The sequence below is a fragment of the Nerophis lumbriciformis genome, linkage group LG01 (assembly GCF_033978685.3).
Source record: "Nerophis lumbriciformis linkage group LG01, RoL_Nlum_v2.1, whole genome shotgun sequence".
NCBI classification, from domain to species: Eukaryota; Metazoa; Chordata; class Actinopteri; order Syngnathiformes; family Syngnathidae; genus Nerophis; species Nerophis lumbriciformis.
The window spans coordinates 39,828,298-39,848,236 of NC_084548.2; the positions used below are offsets into that span (position 1 = coordinate 39,828,298).

The window sequence follows — 19,939 nt, forward strand, 5'->3', positions numbered from 1 at the left end:
GATTGATTGATTGATTGAAAGTCCTCCTGGTAAGAGTCTCTGTTGTCCCAGTTCTCCACAGGCCAATGGTAAAGCTTGACTGTCATCTTCCGGGAATGTAAACAATGAAACACCGGCTGTGTTTGTGTTGTTGCTGCAGTCGGCCGCAATACACCGCTTCCCACCTACAGCTTTTTTCTTTGCTGTCTCCATTGTTCATTGAACAAATTGCAAAATATTCACCAACACAGATGTCCAGAATACTGTGAAATTTTGCGATGAAAACAGACGACTTAATAGCTGGCCACCATGCTGTCCTAAAATATCCGCCACAATCCGTGATGTCACGCGCTGACGTCATCATACCGAGACGTAGTGGGTTTCAGTAGGCCTTTAATTAAATATTCGAACAAAGTGTTACTATTCAAACTGTCTGTAATGTTACAGTGGCCAACACTTTTAAATATCCTTGTGAAAGCCTCAGAACACTGGTCGTTTGTTCTTGGAAGAATGGACATATATTGGATATCCCTTAAGCTTCTTCTCTGTCGCAGCATCTCCATTTTTCATGGATAAATGTCCGCCGTTTTTGCTGGCACAGAAGATGGTTCCTCCTTCTTTAGTATGGTGATGATTCTAACCACACACTCAGCCATGATATTTATTATTTGTTCACGTTATTGATAAATATACTCTACTTCTTCTCAGCATTGCACATCACACCGACTTTCCACGGTCCCATGGTGGAAAACAAAAAAGTTTGTGGATCTGCAGCTACAAGCTCATGCTAAAGAAGAAGCGATTGTTACGCAATCATTTGACATTTACTACACCCACTAGCGACGGGTAGACTCATAAACATCATAAATATCATTAATAAATATCATATTCATAAATATATATATATATATATATATATATATATATATATATATACACATATACATATATATTGTATTCAAAGGTCTTTCCGAAAAATTATTGCTTTTTTCTCCAACACCTTGGCATAAAGACTTTTCATATATATATTTATATATATATTAGGGCGGTCAAACGATTAAGATATTTAATCGTGATTAATCACATTGTTCATATATAACTCAAAACTAATCGCGATGATCGCAGATAGGTATAATTTTTCATCATTAATAAGTGAACCCTAGACCAGGGGTCGGCAACCCGCGGCTCCGGAGCCGCATGCGGCTTCTTGAACACTGATGCGGTTCAGCTGCAGAGTTAGGGATACATGGGATTCTGGGTATTTGTTCTGTTGTGTTTATGTTGTGTTACGGTGCGGATGTTCTCCCGAAATGTGTTTGTCATTCTTGTTTGGTGTGGGTTCACAGTGTGGCGCATATTAGTAAGAGGGTTAATGTTGTTTAAACGGGCACCCTCAGTGTGACCTGTATGGCTGTTGAACAAGTATGCCTTGCAGTCACTTGAGTATGTCTGCAGAAACCGCATACAACATGTGACTGGGCTGGCAAGCTGTTTGTACAGGTTGTAGATGGCGCTAAAGGCAGTGCCATCATAGCACGCGCTTATTATTGTCGTTTGGGTGAAAATCAGCAGACATTCGAGAGAATAGTTGCTCTGAAATTCGGGAGTCTCCCGGAAAAATTGGGAGGGTTGGCAAATGTGATGCTGTCAAGCGGCATTCATATAAAACTCGCGGGCCTCACTAACATTACATTTTCATATTAAGGTGCGGGCCGCGTGTCTGAGACCCCATGGTTTATACATAGCACAAAGCAAAACAAACTTTGTTGTGTTATTTCATTTTATATTTCAAAAGAGTTTTGTGGCTCCCATTGTTTTCTTTATTTTGTGGAATGGGTCAAAATGGCTCTTTGAGTGGTAAAGGTTGCCGACCCCTGCCCTAGACAGATCATTTTCAGGGGGTGTGCCTTTACAATATATTGCTGCATGACAATGTTTTAACCTCTATTAATTAATCAAATGTAATATTGAGCCTGCTAATCATTCTGTATTTGAGGACTCAACCAGAACATGTTATAAAACAATTTACACAATATTTCAGCCAGATAGAACCGGCAGAATTTTTATTTATTCATTTTTTTAGAGATTCCTCCAATCCTTTTAGTTAATTTTTCTGAAATAAATATGACTTTCAACAAATCTAGCATTTTTGTTGGTGTTATTGGTGACTGTACTCGTGTTTAGACACTCTGTTTAAATATTGTCCTGCCATGTCCGTGACGAACAGCGAGCTGCAGAGAGTCTGACGTCACATTTGGTTCGCGTTGCTGGGAGCCTTTCTCTCATTAAACGCCGCCAGCGCCATCTTAAATTGTGGAGATCACCGTCCCAGAGTATGTCATGAATATATTAAAGTATTTTCAGAAAGCCCCGTGTGTATGACTGGTGTTAATGTGTATGTTAGTGTGTTATGGTGGTATTTTTTCCCATGGTCTGTGAACACACCTTGTCGGAGGAGACTAAAGAAGTGTTGTGTGTCTAAAAGTGAAGCACGGAGGCAGACGTGTGTGCACGGAGGAAATACTTGTTAGAATTCGGCCCGTTGTTAGCATCAAATTGGTCATAAAGCTAAAAAGAAAGTCAGACTTTGTTTACTTCTGGATGCTACAATACATTATATTACTTCATTTTGTCAGGTGTGGTGGCTAATATGAAGCCTGTACATTAAGGAGAAACCCTAAATGTAGTTTAACCGGGTGAATAGCGTAGTGCTTTTATTTTGAAGCCGGAAGTGTGTAATTGTTTTGAGAACGTGTCTTGACATGTTTTGATGTCGGATCAACTGTGTGCAATACAAAAAAGTCTCCTTTCAACATCCTGCCGATTGTCTTTTATTTCTGTAGAGCTTTTATGTCATCTTACTTACTAAATCAGTCACAGTAACAATCTAAATGTTGTTATCACTGCACCTTAACAGTAATCTGAACACGGAAGTGAAGCACCACCCACATCTGAACGACCCACTAACGACGGGTAGGCTCATAACTCAAATGTATGCTTGCAACTTAAAGTGTAACATACGTACATAGGTACCTACGCTCCCACATACATACACAAATACAGTACATATTTACCTACCTAATGTTCGTACATCCACACGCACATTCAATATACAAACATACACATACACATACTGTACATATACATTCACTGTACAAACACATATACACATTCTGTACATATACATTCATTGTACAAACACATATACACATTCTGTACATATACAAGTACATATGCATACTTACACTCATGCACATAATCACGTTTCATCAAACATATATTAACGTTGTTGCCCTAGGGTAAACTGGGTGTAACACATGGCACACTGACAAAGCTTAACCTATTGTGACTATAACAATCTACAAGGTTAATGTAGGTTGCTTCTCTTTCTCCCCCTCCATTTTTCTGCATTCTTTCGTATCTCAAGTTATCATTACGTATATGTATTGTTGCATTTAAACAACTGTATTGTTGATAATAAAGGTAAATTATTGGTATTGTTCATTATCAATAGCGCTATTTCTATTGGTATTTGTATTGATCCATTTGTAGTGTAATAATGCTCATTGTCATTTCTGTATTATTTTTTATTTTTCGCTAACTGCTTATTTGCTATTACTTTTACCATCATATTTGTACATGTCATATTTGCTGATGTTGATCTATTGTTGTTGTTGTTGTTGTTTGCTGTTGTTGTTTTTGTCTCTCTGTCTAATCCCCCTCTTGTCCCCACAATTTCCCCCTCTGTCTTCTTTTTTTTTCTCTTTCTATCCCCTCCTGCTCCGGCCCGGCTGCACTAAATGATAATATAAATACATTTAATAAAGTAAAATACAAATAAGGCAACAAGAGAAGTATCCTACACTTCTCTTTTGTAAAGTAAATCTGAACAGCCGATATGGGCATCTACATCAACTATATGATTTGCCTGAGAAGCTGGACAGGACACAAAAAAAAATTAAAAAAATAAATAAATAATAAAAAAAAATAAAAAAATAAATAAATAAATAAAATAAAAAATAAAAATAAAAAATAAAAAATAATAAAGTGTAACAAAAAGTCAAGAGACAGCTCATATCTCAAAATACCTGAAAGTTGGGGTACCGCTGTACTCTTCCTTTGAGGCAAAAAACCAAGGAAAGTCAAAGGATGTCAATAAGCCTGTGAGCAAACAATGCTAGCGTCAAGAAGTCATGTAGTATGTCAAATTTAGCGAAGCATTTTACGTATAGACACCCAAGTCTTTACGATGAATACAACAAGTTAGTACATCTTTTGTGTCAAACCCACTACAGATTTTATCGTGGCCGGTGGTCCATTTTATTCCGTTTTTATTATTCCGCACTTAGCAGTTAAAGGCCGGCATCACATGAAAAAAAAATCTACCCTTTACATCTATTACGTGTCATTATACTAAATTTACATTAATGTTGGTGATTAAAAAGTGTTACTTTCTTAAAGCCCTCAAATGAAGCAGAGAAAAGTTAACTTGCAACACTGCACCAACAACTTTGAAATATTTTTCTAAATGCTGTAATATTATTACTACCTGAAATAACCTGAAACTGGTTACTATAGTTTCAGTTTTTCTTTAGATTATTTAAAAATGTTCTATATTGTTATTATTATAACATGAGGCTCTGTTGATTGTTCCATGTTGTAATATGGGTTATTTTTTAATTGTTTTGTTAACACAAATATCTCTATTACATTTTGAGGTGTTTTTTAGTCCCCATGTGTAATATTCTTAGGTAATACGATCTCCGAGCGGTCCCTGAAGTATACACGAATATGATTGGCCCAAGAAATGAGGTACTTCCTGTTTAAGTGTTGCTGGACATGTGATGTATTATTCCCACGAGTCGTGAATAAAAGTACAGTTAGCAGCACGTCGTGTGTTGGCTCAACTTATTTCCACAACACGGAACAAGACATGGTGTCAGAATAAAAGGAAAGAAGAACTTCGCAACAAGATGGACGTCGCCGGAGTTCCTTCACCTCGAATGGATTGGGATGCGAGCAACCTGCCCGAAGCATGGCGGAAGTTTAAGCTCCACGTAGAGTTGATGTTTTCTGGTCCTTTTAAGAAAAAAGGAGAGGACAAAAAGTGCAGCTATCTTCTCATTTGGATTGGCGAAAGAGGACGGGACATATATAACACATGGACACTTACAGACGACGAACGTAAGGTACTGATTACGTACTATGAGCGCTATGAAGCATACGTCATGCCGAAGTCAAACATAATATTTGCTCGTTATAAATTTCACGAAAAAGTCCAAGGAGCTAACGAGCCATTTGAACAGTTTTTGACGGATTTGAGACTGCTTGTGAAGGACTGCAATTATGCAAACAAGGAGGAGATGGTGAGAGACCGTGTCGTGTTTGGGATCCACTCACCTAAAGTAAGAGAAAAGCTACTGAGTGTCGGTTCCGATTTGACGTTGGATAAAGCTATAGATATAGTCAGGTCTCATGACATGGCACAAGCACAGCTCAAAACTATAGCTAGCGGCTACAGCGGCCTGCACGAGCAGACTGTCCATGCTATCAGTCGCCATTATCCAAGGAAGGCAGCTTGGAAAACGCGCCATGACAAGGCAACAGAGCACACCTACAGACCTGATGAGGACAGAGAGCGTCATAAAAGTTGTGGCTACTGCGGAAACAAGCCTCATGGAGCAAAAGACTACTGTCCAGCCAAAGGTAAACAGTGCAAGATATGCAGCAAATGGAACCATTTCGCAAAAGTATGCCGCTCAAAGCAGAGTACAGGAGTGCACACTGTAAGTGAAATTGACTCACTCAGCAAGACAGACAATGAAGAATTATTTATTGATGCAGTTACACAAGGCAGCGGTAACAAAAGAGAAACTGAACAGGCATATGCAGATGTGTTGGTTGGACCAAGTAAAACTACTGTCACCTTCAAGCTAGACACCGGGGCTTCAGCTAATGTCATTCCCACTAATGTTTTCCAAAGGCTTGGGATACAGGACACACTACAACCAACAACACGCCCTCTCTATGGCTATGGGGGTGAGAAGTTATCCGTCAGAGGAAAATGCAACATTAAATGCCAGTACAAAAGCATCCATCTGACATTAAAGGTCCACATCGTTGACACACAAGCTCCTCCTGTGTTAGGATTAAAAGCCTGTTTGGATTTCGGACTCATTAAACTTATACTGTCCGTGCACAGCACACCTGAGACATCGGTTATGGATGAGTTTGCTGATGTGTTCACAGGAATAGGACTGTTTCCTGGAGAGTGTATAATTCACATTAAACCCGAAGCAGTACCTGTAGTTCACCCACCTAGGCGCGTCCCTCTGGCCCTTCGTGACCGCCTCAAAGAGGAATTACAAAACATGGAAAAACAAGACATCATTGTAAAAGTCACTGAACCAACCGAATGGGTTAATTCAATGGTAGCAGCAGAAAAACCACGCACAGGAAAACTAAGAGTATGTCTGGATCCAAGGGATCTAAATAAAGTCATCAAACGCCCGCACTACCCCTTACCTACCCTTGAGGACACCACATCCAAATTGGCAGGAGCCTGTTTCTTCAGTGTAATGGATGCAATGTCAGGCTACTGGGCCATCAAGCTTTCAGATGAGTCCTCAAAGGTGACAACCTTCAACACTGTTTTCGGACGATACAGATTCCTCCGCTTACCTTTTGGACTGATTTCGGCTCAAGATGAGTTTCAGCGTAAAGTTGACGAAACTTATGAGGGTTTGCAGGGTGTCACAGCAATAGTCGATGATATCCTCATCTATGGCAAGACTAAAGAAGAACATGATACCAACCTCCGTGCAATGTTGCAGCGCTCCAGGGAGCGAGGAGTTAAGCTCAACCCAGATAAGAGTACAATCTGTGCTACTGAAGTCAGCTACTTTGGGCACCGAATCACCAAGGATGGAATCAAGCCTGATCCAGCCAAGATTGCAGCTGTGAAGGACATGGAGCCACCAAGAGACAAAGGTGAGCTGGAAACAATCCTTGGCATGATTAACTACTTGTCCAAATTTGCCCCTGGACTGTCTGATGTCAATGCACCCATGCGTCACCTATTAAAAGATTCAAGTGAATTCAGATGGGATGCACAGCAAGAGGAAGCATTCAGAAAGATTAAACAGCTCCTCACTCAGGAACCAGGTCCAGTGTTAAGGTATTTTGACCCGAGCAAGGAACTCAGACTCCAAGTTGACGCATCAAAATATGGATTAGGGGCAGTACTATTACAAGAAGGAAAGCCCATAGGCTATGCATCTAAGTCACTAACTGATTGTGAAGTCAATTATGCACAAATTGAGAAGTAGTTATTTGCTATTCTGTTTGGGTGCAAGCGTTTCCACCAGTACATATATGGTCGCCACATCACCGTGGAAAGTGACCATAAGCCACTTGAATCCATTTTGCAAAAACCACTTGCAGCAGCGCCTCCAAGGTTACAAAGAATGATGCTACAGCTACAGAAGTATAACTTCACCATCACTCACAGACCAGGCAAAGACATTCCTGTCGCAGACACTCTCTCCAGAAGTCACTGCCTGACCAGGACACCAGCCTCAGTGAAGGTATGGACATGCAGGTGCACACCGTTTATAGCAACCTACCTGTCAGTGACACCAGACTTGAAGACATCAAGGTGGAGACTGGAAAGGATGCTCAAATCATCTTGCTGAAAAAGATAATTAAGTCAGGATGGCCCGAGGAGAGGAAACGATGCCCTCAGAACATAGCGGAGTATTGGAACTACCGGGACGAGCTCTCGCAAATGAATAACATCCTGTTCAAGGGGGAAAAATCATCATACCCAACTCACTGCGCACAGAGATGTTATCCCGTATCCATGCAGGTCACATGGGTATGGAAAAGTGTAAACAAAGAGCACGTGACATCATCTTCTGGCCTGGGATGAACAAACAGGTTGAGGTGTTAGTTGGTAAATGCCACATCTGCAATGAACATAAACCATCAAACACTAAAGAGCCAATGATAAGTCACAAGATCCCAGACAGGCCATGGCAAACAGTGGCTACTGACCTGTTCACTTGGAACAATGATGATTATTTAGTCACAGTAGACTATTACAGCAGATACTTTGAGCTAAACAGATTAAACAGCACCACAGCTGCTGCTGTTATACATAAACTAAAATCTTCTTTTGCAAGACACGGGATACCAGAGACTGTTATATCAGACAATGGTCCACAGTACAGATGTAGAGAGTTTGATGTTTTTGCTAACACATGGGGGTTCACACATATTACCTCCAGCCCATGCTATCCTCAAAGTAATGGGTTAGCCGAGAAGTCGGTTCACATTGCAAAGTCCCTTATGGAAAAGGCCAAAGCTGATCAGAAAGACCCTTATCTGAGTCTGCTTGAATATCGCAATACCACAGTGGACAACTTCAAATCACCAGTTCAGCTGCTCATGAGTCGTCGCACACGCTCAATCCTGCCTAACACCCATCAGCAGCTGCAACCCAAAACTATCAGCCACAAGGATGTTCACATCATGAGAACCAACAAACAACACCAGCAGAAGAAATACTATGACAGATCAGCTAAGCAAATGTCACCTTTGCATGAAGGACAATACATCCGTTTTCAGGAGAAAGGCTACTGGAAACCAGCAGTTGTCGTTCGTTCAGCTGATACCGAAAGATCATACCACATACATGCATCAGGAGGACAAGAATATAGGCGAAATAGACGACATCTCTTGGACACAAGAGAGACACTGACCACTCAGACTGAAGAAAACACAAAACATGACACACAACATGCACCGCACACTGACACACCACACACCTCAAAGATAACAGAAGAAACAGCCCCACAGCCTGTGCGGTATCAGACAAGGTCTGGACGTGAGGTTAAGCCCAGAGTTGTTATGGACTTGTAAAAATCATGCTCAATGGTGTTCAGATACGTACAATTAAATAACATTGTGATTGTGTTTCTATTTACAACAGTACGACATTGGAGCAAGTTAAGTGATAATTGAAATTTGTTGTTGAATTCTTACTTTATGGCAGTCGTACATGTGCTACTTGAATTTCAATACGTTTCAGTAATGGTTATTGCACAGACTGTGTTTTCTTAAATGTTGTGTTCCATATTTTTCTAAAAGAAGGGGGATGTAATATTCTTAGGTAATACGATCTCCGAGCGGTCCCTGAAGTATACACGAATATGATTGGCCTAAGAAATGAGGTACTTCCTGGTTAAGCGTTGCTGGACATGTGATGTGTTATTCCCACGAGTCGTGAATAAAAGTACAGTTAGCAGCACGCCGTGTGTTGGCTCAACTTATTTCCACAACACGGAACAAGACACCATGGTATCAAAAACGGTATTGAGTATCGAATATTTTTGTGAGTATCGGTAATTGAAAATTGTAGTATTATAAACACCCTAAAAGCCACTCGAAGTTTAGGGAGATACCTTCAAAATGTTAATTTCTATTCACTGAGGCACCAAGAAACAATAGCTACAGAAACAGGGTATCTGCAATACTTCCCATTGCTGTGATCAGTCTCTAATTACATGACAATTCATTGTGAAGAGCAGACTGAGAGGTAAGATAGGATTGAGGAGGTGCGCCCGCATTCTCTGCACCATTAGGGGAGAAATGGTCCCAGCCATGAGGCTCTGTCAAGTGTGAGAGGAGACCCGCACAGAGAAAGATAGGCGATAGACGAGAGGGAATCATTGGGATGCAGGTCAGAGTGTTGCAGGTGCACATCCGATAATGAATGTGTCAGACCCTCTATGCTCCAGGTGTAGGTGGGGGTGGGGGTACATGCATCGGTGCTAGCACTTTGGTGAATAATATGTCATAGTCAAATTATAACTAGACAGTGCAATGTGTGGCAAAGGAGAACAGTGAAGACATTGCACACACACAATTCTAGTGACATCATACACATCTGTATTTAAAGGTTGTTCTGAAAAAGTATTGCTTTTTTCTCCAACACCTCGGCATGAATCATTTTCATAAATATATATATATATATATATATATATATATATATATATATATATATATATATATATATATATATATATATATATATATATATATATAAAAATAATAATAATAATATAAAAAAAAAAAAAACAAAAACAAAAAAAAAAAAAAAAAAAAAAAAAAAAAAATATATATATATATATACATATATATATATGTATATATATATATATATATATATATATATATATATATATATATATATATATATATATATATATATATACATATATATATATATATATATATATATATATAGTACAGGCCAAAAATTTGGGACACACCTTCTCATTCAATGTGTTTTCTTTATTTTCATGACTATTTACATTGTAGATTGTCACTGAAGGCCTCAAAACTATGAATGAACACATGTGGAGTTATGTACTTTACAAAAAAAAGGTGACATAACTGAAAATACGTATTATATTCTAGTTTCTTTAAAATAGCCACCCTTTGCTCTGATTATTTTTTCGCACACTTTTGGCATTCTCTCGATGAGCTTCACACACACATATATATATATATATATATATATATATATATATATATATATATATATATATATATATATATATATATATATATATATATATATATATATATATATATATATTTAATATGTATACACACATTAATATATGTATATTATATTTCATATATATTTGATATGACATATTTCACGGGGAACAAAAGTAAAGTCGCCATTTGTAATGTGAGATTCTCGCAGATCTAAAATAACATTTTTAGTAACACTTAGTCATAAACACACCGGCAATGTTTTTTCCTACCATGGGTTGAGCTTTTGTCATACCTGGATAGAGCGCACATACTGTAGCACAGACAGGATGTTCAAGGTTCTTTTACCGAGCTGCATCGTTCTCTGCAGGGACTCGCTTTGTGTGGGAAAAGAGGCTTTAGAAATCACCGGGAGAGATGCTGCGTTGCTACATAATCACTCTCTTGAGTGACAAAATAAAAGCTTGGCTATCAGGCCCAACTTGAATGCAAAAAAACATGAAGTCACTCGCAATTGTATTAAATCCACTGCACTCTCACACTGCCAGACACTCCTTCTCCTCCAAAGATGCTGTGGGAGCTATTTGGTGCTAAGAAAAACAATTATTTCTTTGAAATACCAGTGCAGTTGAAATCGCAGTCTGTTTACCAGATGGAAGGATGGAGGTCGGTCATGCTCCCTTTGTGAGCTATCCACGCTTTCCTCCCACGTGTCAGCTCTACGCTACACCGTGGCTCTCCTGGTCAAATATCTGATTTGTGAGTCATACCTTGCTTCATGGAGAAATATGTTGGTCGTCCTAAAATACACACTGGCAGGTCAGCCATGCAGGCGCTCAGCCCAACACAGAGCCTCCAAGCTGCCCAGGGGAGCAGGGTGGAATGAGCGGGAGAGACGGAATGTGAGGGAACTGACAGGGGAAAAGACAAGTGGGCAGAAAGATGGAGACAGTTAGATAAAGGATTATGAAAGACAAACTGTCACGTAACACGAAGGCAATCTATAGTGTAGGCAACTTTAAAAGTGTATTTTTCTTATGTGATTCTTCGTAAAAGAAAAGGCACCTGCAAACAACAAACATTGTAATGTGAGTGCTTATCTTGGTACAATTTAGGGTAGTCACAATACTAAAACGTTCAACTCAAAACCGATATTCAGGAAAATATTCAATATGAGATACCATTTATTGTCATCATCTATCATGATATTTATTATTTGTTTCTATTTTTGTTTTTTTTGTTTCCTGTTCAGCGCTCTTATTTTGATTTCCACTTCCTATTCGCCTCCATTTGCCATCACTTTGCTTGTCGCTAGTTGCCAATCAGGATGCTGGATCATTGTGCCGAGCACCGACCTTTCCCTATGCTTCCTGTGAGTGTTTGTCTTTTTTTGCACTTGCCTACAGCACTATTTTTTGTTATTATATACTGTAATATCTGTGATATTTGTATAAGTGTACTGTGTCTTTAAGGTTTTGGTAAACGCGCATGCGCGTGTGAGTTGGCGGTAAGCGAGAGTGTGTGTGAGCGTGAGTTGTGGCTAACAGCAGCTCGTGTATGTGTGTGCGTTACTTTCAACCGATTAACAAGTTACCGCTGGTTAATAAAGCGATTGAGCAGCACATCCTCGTCTGTGTGACTCCTTCTCCACTGCGGGGCATTACATTGGTGTCAGAAGTGCTTCGATTTCAACCCGTTGCCGCCCGCATTGTGGAGAGAGGTTGTTCGCCGACCGCAGCGCTCGAGTGAAGGTAGAGAGAGGAACTGGAGAGTGTGCGATTGACATGCCGGACGCAGTTTGCGTCGAGCACGGACGCCGTGAAGCCAGCGTGTCGCGCCACATGGACAACAGTACCGCCATGACGGAGCGACGTCATGACGCAGAAGCGCATGCGCCGCCGCCGAATGTAAACAAACATGGCGGCGCCCATGAGTTTGTGTGCGAAGCATTGAGGACACTGAAGTTTTCCGGGAAAGGAAGCTGGGAAGCTTATAAAATTCAGTTCGAGCTTGTGGCTAATAAAGCAGGCTGGACTGAGGAGGTGAGGGCAATACAGTTGGCTTTGTCATTGACAGAAGAAGCTGCGTCCTGTTTGCTCCTGCTGAACCCGGAAGAGAGACTTGATTAAAGTGCGCTGGTTGCTGCGCTGCAAAGGCGTTTTGGAGAGTTTGACTTGAGAGACTCTTTGCGCTGTGAGTTTAAGCACCGTGACAGACTACCGGGTAAGTCGCTTCGGTGCCTTGCTCATGGGATCGAGAGGCTGGGTCGGCGTGCGTATATCGGAATGCCGAATGCAATCCAAAACGAACTGATACGTGATCAATTCATCCAAGCACTGAAACCGGATGAACTGCGCTTGCGCGTCCAGCTTGCCCACCCCACTGCCCTGGCAGATGCACTCGAACTCGCTATGGAGAGAGAGATCGCCACTGGGGCAGCACTTGAGACATTTTCCCGCCCAGTTTCGGCTGCATCGTTTACGCAGGGAGCGGAGCAAAGACCGGCGTGGGTGGAGGAACTTGTATGTGCGCTGCAGACCCGCCCAACCCAGTATGAGGAAAAGAAGGACAGACGAGCGTGCAATGCTGTCTGCTGGGGGTGTGGACAACTTGGCCACCTGCTGCGGCGCTGTCCAAATAGAAAGGACCAGCAGGGAAACGGGAGAGGGTCCATGTAGCCCGGACGACACGGACCCCTTTAGCCAGTTACCGGGAGCACCAGCCCTCGAGTGACGAGACTGTTGTGACTGTGGCCTGGACAAAAGTGGGGGACCCATGTCATGTTTTCGTGCAGATTGGGGACGTGGCCTGCACAGCCCTGGTGGATACTGGATCTTCAGCCACGATTGTGAGACCGGACGTTGTTCCAGCTGGAACCGTTTTAGAACCAAGTCTCACCAGATTAAAGACAGTGACTGGGGAAATAGCCCAGATGAAAGGCAGAGCGACATTTATGTTCATAATCGGAGGCTTGTCAGCAACATTTTCCGCTTGGGTGGCGGATGTGAGCGACCCGTGTATACTTGGTCGAGACTTTTTGAAAGCCACAAGATGTGTAATAGACTTGGGGTCTGCGGTGCTCGTTCTGCCGAGTGGCCAGCGAGTAAAGCTGACCGCTCCCACTGAACGGACTGTGGCTGTGTCCGTCAACACCGCAGTCGCCAGTCCGACAACATGGGAAGAGGCTGTCAGGCCCCCCATAGAGAGGGATGAGGCAATCAGGGAGCTCGCAGCCAAGAGGACACCATCCACCACGCAGCAGCCACCGATAATGGGGGCAGAGTCCGCTCGCCCTGAAGAATCAAGTCCAAAGTGGGGGGCGACGTCATCCAGGCCGTCCACAACAGTAGCGGTCCGCTCCATCTGGGAAAAGAACTGCGTCGGCCTCGAAGGGGAGCAGCGCGAGCGGCTGTGGCACGTACTGTGGGACTTTAAGGACATTTTCGCCTTCAATGAAAATGAGGTGGGTCTCACCCATCTGGTTGAACACCACATCGACACTGGGGATGCGCGGCCAATCAAGGTGCGCCCCCGTCGCCTTCCCATGATCCAGCAGGAGGCGGCTGATAGAGAGGTCCACGCCATGCTCGAGGCGGGAATCATAGAACCCTCTGACAGTCCGTGGGCGTCTGGCGTGGTCATGGTTCCCAGGAAGAACAGCATGAGGCCGCGGTTCTGTGTGGACTACAGGCCGCTGAATAAGGTGACAAAAAAGGATTGTTACCCACTCCCGCGGGTCGAAGAAACGTTGGACCTGGTCTCAGGGTCCTCGTGGTTCTCGTCGCTCGACCTGCGCAGTGGATACTGGCAGGTCCCACTCACCTCTGAGTCACGACAGAAGACAGCGTTCTGCACCACCAGGGGCCACTGGCAATTCAAGATCATGAGTTTTGGGCTCTGCAACGCACCAGGGACATTTGAGCGACTGATGGACACAGTGCTCGCTAACATCCCCAGGCAAGAGTGCTTGGTCTACTTGGACGATGTCCTCGTCCATGGACAGTCCTTTCAGTCAACACTTGATTCCTTGAGGCTGGTGCTGGAAAGGATTGCGGCAGCTGGACTGAAACTACACCCAGAGAAGTGCCATTTCATGTGGCGTGAGGTGGAGTTTCTGGGCCACAAGGTGGACGGAAGCGGCATCAGCACGCTGGAGGAGAAGATCAGCGCTATCAGAGACTGGCCAATTCCGAAGGACCAGAAGCAGCTAAAAAGCTTCTTGGGACTTGCCTCATATTATCGGCGTTTTGTAAAGGGATTTTCCTGCAGTGGCGCACCGTTGTTTAGCCTCCTTCAGAACGATCAGATGTTCGTGTGGACGCCGGACTGTCAGGAGGCATTTTCTGGGCTCAAGAAGGCCGTCATGAATGCTCCTGTCCTCACTACTCCAGACCCAGCTAAGCCTTTTGTGCTAGATACGGACGCCAGTAATGTTGGTATGGGCGCGGTGCTGTCGCAGGTGGGCCCAGAAGGTGAACGGGTGGTGGCTTACTTCAGCCGCACCTTCAACAAGAGTGAGCGGCGGTACTGTGTGACCAGACGTGAACTGTTAGCTGTTGTGTTGGCTGTACGCCATTTCAAGTACTACTTGTGTGGCGTGTCCTTCACCATCAGAACCGACCATGCAGCACTACAATGGCTGATGTCGTTTCGTGAACCAGAGGGTCAGCTGGCGCGATGGCTGGAGGAGCTGCAGTCTTTCCACTTTAGTGTGTGTCATCGGGCTGGGGCGCAGCACGCCAATGCAGACGCTCTCTCTCGGCGGCCGTGTGCTATTGATGGTTGTAGCTACTGTGACCGGCGAGACGTCAGAGAGAAGGAACTGCGCGGAGATGAGACCGCTGACGGGCCTTCATGCTGCACTTTGGAGACTGTGGACGCTGCAGAGTGGGCGGCCAGGCAGGGGGAAGACAGCGATCTCAAACCAGTGCGGCAATGGGTCCAGAGTGGTAGGAGACCACCCTGGGAAGGCGTGTTGGGGCTGTCAGTCGGCACCAAGGACCTGTGGAGTAAGTTTGCTGTGCTGCGCATCAGGGACGACGTACTGCAGCGTGCGTGGAAGGAGCCGGCCACCGGGGAGGAGAGATGGCAGGTGGTGGTCCCGAAGACTCTGAAGGACGCAGTGCTGAAGGCGTGTCATGGGGGCACGGGCTCAGGGCATTTTGGCAGCACAAAGACGCTCCGTCGGTTGCGCCAAGCGTTCTACTGGGGTCAGCACCGGCGGGACGTGGAGGACTTCTGTCGGCGCTGTGATGAGTGCGCAGCCTACAAGGGACCCTAGGACCGGTCACACGCACCGCTTCAGCAGCAAGGGGTTGGAGCACCCATGGAGAGGGTAGCTGTGGACATTATGGGCCCTTTTCCCCTAACAGACAGAGGAAACAAGTATGTGCTTTGCGCGATGGATTATTTTACTAAGTGGCTGGAGGCGTACGCACTGCCGGACCAAGAAGCGGAGACTGTGGCTGATGCTTTACTGGAGGGCATGTTCAGTCGCTTTGGAACTGCAGATATTCTCCACAGCGACCAGGGCAGGAATTTTGAATCCAGGGTTTTTGCTGCCCTGTGTGAAAGACTGGACATGCAAAAGACACGCACGACTCCCTTGCATCCGCAAAGTGATGGACTAGTGGAGCGGTTTAACCGCACCATGCAGCAGCAGCTAGCCATCCTCACTGCCAACCATCAGCATGACTGGGACCGACATATTCCACTAGTGCTGATGGCATACCGTTCCGCGGTTCAAAGTTCCACAAGCTGCACCCCTGCCCTGCTGATGTTGGGTCGGGAGATCCGGACACCGGCTGAGTTGGCGTTTGGGAGACCACCAGGCAGCACCGAGGATCGGCCGGGACTGGAGTACGCTCGGAAGTTGCAGGATCGGATGGAAGCGGCACATTCCTTCGCACGAGACCAGTTGGGGAAGGCTGGTTTGAGGCAAAAGAGGAACCATGACGTGCGGAGCAAGGGCCGGGATTTTAGGCCTGATGAGCTGGTCTGGGTGTACACGCCAAAAAGGAAAAACGGACGTTGCCCCAAGTTGGACAGTCATTGGGACGGTCCGTGTAGGGTGCTTGAGAGGGTGGGAGAAGTAGTCTATAGAGTTGCAGTGCCCCCTAAGGGCCGAAAGGTTGTCCTGCATAGAGACCGTTTGGCACCCTACAGGGGCAGAGAAGTTCCCCAGTTTGAGACGGCGCCTGCCTCACCAGATGGCAATGGACAGTTAGTAGATAAAGGTTCCCCATATTCCACCATTGTTGTCCCTGTTCAGCCGCTAGCGCCACGTGTTGATGGACCTGAGTCAGAACAGGGCCGGCCACAAAGACAGAGGCGTAGACCGCCGAGGTTCAGGGATTTTCTTGTTGACCCCTCGGGGCTAGGGGCTTCATAAAGGGGGAGGCAGTGTAATATCTGTGATATTTATATAAGTGTACTGTGTCTTTAAGGTTTTGGTAAACGCGCATGCGCGTGTGAGTTGGCGGTAAGCGAGAGTGTGTGTGAGCGTGAGTTGTGGCTAACAGCAGCTCGTGTATGTGTGTGCGTTACTTTCAACCGATTAACAAGTTACCGCTGGTTAATAAAGCGATTGAGCAGCACATCCTCGTCTGTGTGACTCCTTCTCCACTGCGGGGCATTACAATACATTTTACGTGCACTTTGACTGCGGTCTCTGCATCCAACACAATCACGACACAAAACGTAACAATATTCGATACCACGGGGATAAAAGAAAGACTGCCAATTTAATAGAAATATGTTCATCTAGAAAAAATGCTCAAATGACCTCTTTTGCAACATATACCAACTAACGGAACCACATGTTGAACAACAATACAAAGTTCAAAATAAACAGTCCAAAAGAAACTGCAACTATGATAACAACTTTCAGGTTGTCTGAGGTAGTGTACAAATGATTAAATAAAGTAACTGACAACAATTAGAACATGTAGTGTCGTGTTGCAGTTTGACATTTCTCTACTTCATTCTGAGACTTCAAGAAAGTAACACTGCTCAGTCACCAGCATTCTTGTAAATGATGTATACTGACACATCTATTAAGAGATTAGATTGGCATGTCTGATTTTATTTTTTCATTTTTATTATTTTTTTCTTTTTTGACGCCATCCTTTAACCGTTAGCTGCAGCTACAGTGATTGCTAATAACAAAAAATGCCTACATTGAAGCGGGCCACTGGCCACGATAAAATCAGTAATGATTTTGAAACTAAATATTTACTAATTTGCCAAAATTCATCGTAAATGCCAGGATATTTATCCTTAAAAAGAAGCTGCACTTTTTATTTTTTTTTATTTTGCCTATCAGTCACAATTCCTGTGAGAGACTAGCACACATTTTTATCTGTTTTGCGTCTTCTTAATTACAAATCCTTTCTTCCAAATTTGGTTCAATATTTACTTTGTAAATATTGAAGCTTTCAACTACTTCCTTCATGTTGTCATTATTTACATTTCCTGAGAAGTATTGAATTATTTTTAATAATGCTGTTGTGGATGCCCTATGTTTCTCTCATTTTTTTTGTTCCTGTCTATTAATTGACTGTAATATTGTTTTTACATGTTCGTAATATACTAGTTAGCCTGTTTTTGTACTTTTTGTACTTATTTTCTGCCTCTGTAGTTCTTAGTGTTAATAATGTTGTATATTTTATCTCCTTGTTATTGCAAGCATTTTTTAATCCTTTTGGTAGACTGTTCTTTTTCTGCTTTCTACTGAGTTGTTTCCATGGACAATGATTGCCATAAAGTATTATGAACGTGTTTAAAAATGTACCATATCCTTAATCAACATCCTTTTTACTGTATACATTGTACCAATTTTGCTTTTCTAGCTAATTTTTGAAAGCGATCATACTCTTCTCTGTGCATAGTCTTCGTGATGTCTCTTTGTTGTCCATGTTCCTCTTCTTGTAGTTTCCATCATAGATAGTGAATACTGGCACATGATCAGTGATGTCTGTAGAACACTTGTAATATTATCATCAAAATCGTTGGTAAAAAATATCAATACGCATGGCACAGTGTCCTGTGATTCTGCTTGGCTTTGTGATTCTAGGATATAAACTGATGCTGTAGATTGTATCAATAAAGTCATCAATGGACTTTTGCTTATTGGGGTTCAATACTTCAATATTAAAGTCACCCACAAAAGAAAATTACTTGTTGACCGATGTCAATCAAATTTGCCTTTATCCAGTTTTTAAATGTTTCAATAATTGATTTAGGTGATCTATATACACAATTGACTAATATGCCATTGTTTTTTTCATGACATACAGTATTTCAATGGTTATACATTCTAAGATATTATCAATAGCAAATTATTTGTTTTTTACCACTTTGTAGTTCAGGTTCTTCACCACATGCACTACTACTCCTCCTCCGTTTTTGTTGGTTCTGTTGATGTAATTTAGTTAATATCCTTCCTAATCAAAATCGATTAATTTTTTATCATCAATACATGTTTCTGTGACAGCGAATGGTTGGAAACAATGGTTTGTTGTAATTGTTCTAAAAAGTGCTTCATGTTGTTTGTAATTTGCGTACAAGCTTCTGCTGTTGAAATGAATAATTGACAATTTGTTGTCAGATTTAATGTTGCTAATATATTGTTCATCTGTGTAATAAAAGCAATTATTACTGATGTGAGAGAACAACATTGTATCTGTATCTATATCATTCTTCAAATCCTAGCTTTTATGGTCTTTATTGCAGACGTTTTTAGGTTCCATATTTTCTTGTTCAACAATTTTTAATGTTGTTTCAATAATCTCTATAAGTGCAGGTGGATGCGCTCCTAAATCCACATCTTCTTGTTTAGTGGCCCATTGGAACTTAGTGAGGTTGATGTTGGATTTAGGTGCTTGTTTTCCGTCGGACTCCAATATCATTGTCGTTGTGGAAGTAGTGTCAACTTAAGTATCTGTCTAGGTCTTTGATGCCTTTGACAACAAGTACTCTTGATTCTGGACCGCAATATAGCTTGATAACAATTTTACAGTTGGCGCTCCAAGTTCCCTGAATTTTTCTCTACTTTCTCAAGTCACATGCTTTCTTGGCAATTTCAGCATTACGTTTGATGAGGTGTTCATTCATGTACACATTTATACCCTTCAGCTTATTTCCCTGTTTCAGGAGTGCCATTTTACATTTTCTAGATGACCGGAGTGGTGGTGTTGTTTCTTCCATTCAGTGCTATGCATGTTTCGATGGTATTAATGTCTACTTCAATTTCCTTTGATTACAGAAAGTTGACCACTTGCTGTTCAGCTGAGGCAACATCCATATCATCAGGTTTATCCACAGCTTTCACGTATGATAGTTTAATTTGGTGCCCCACGATGATATCATTCATTTGTTTGTCCTGATTCATTTC

The 19,939-nt window shown here is 42.8% G+C and overlaps 1 protein-coding gene across 2 annotated transcripts in view; it reads left to right on the plus strand.

Moving 5' to 3' along the window:
• LOC133619882 (metabotropic glutamate receptor 7-like) overlaps positions 1–19,939 on the plus strand; it is a 279,178-nt gene that overhangs the window by 78,311 nt on the left and 180,928 nt on the right. Inside the window, exon 1 of one of the 2 annotated variants that reach the window (XM_061981153.1) lies at positions 932–2,952. The exons of the other annotated variant lie outside the window; for it this stretch is intronic. The gene's annotated coding sequence lies outside the window, so the exon portion shown is untranslated. Of the gene's footprint in view, positions 1–931; positions 2,953–19,939 lie in introns of those variants that run through there. 2 annotated transcript variants of the gene reach the window in all.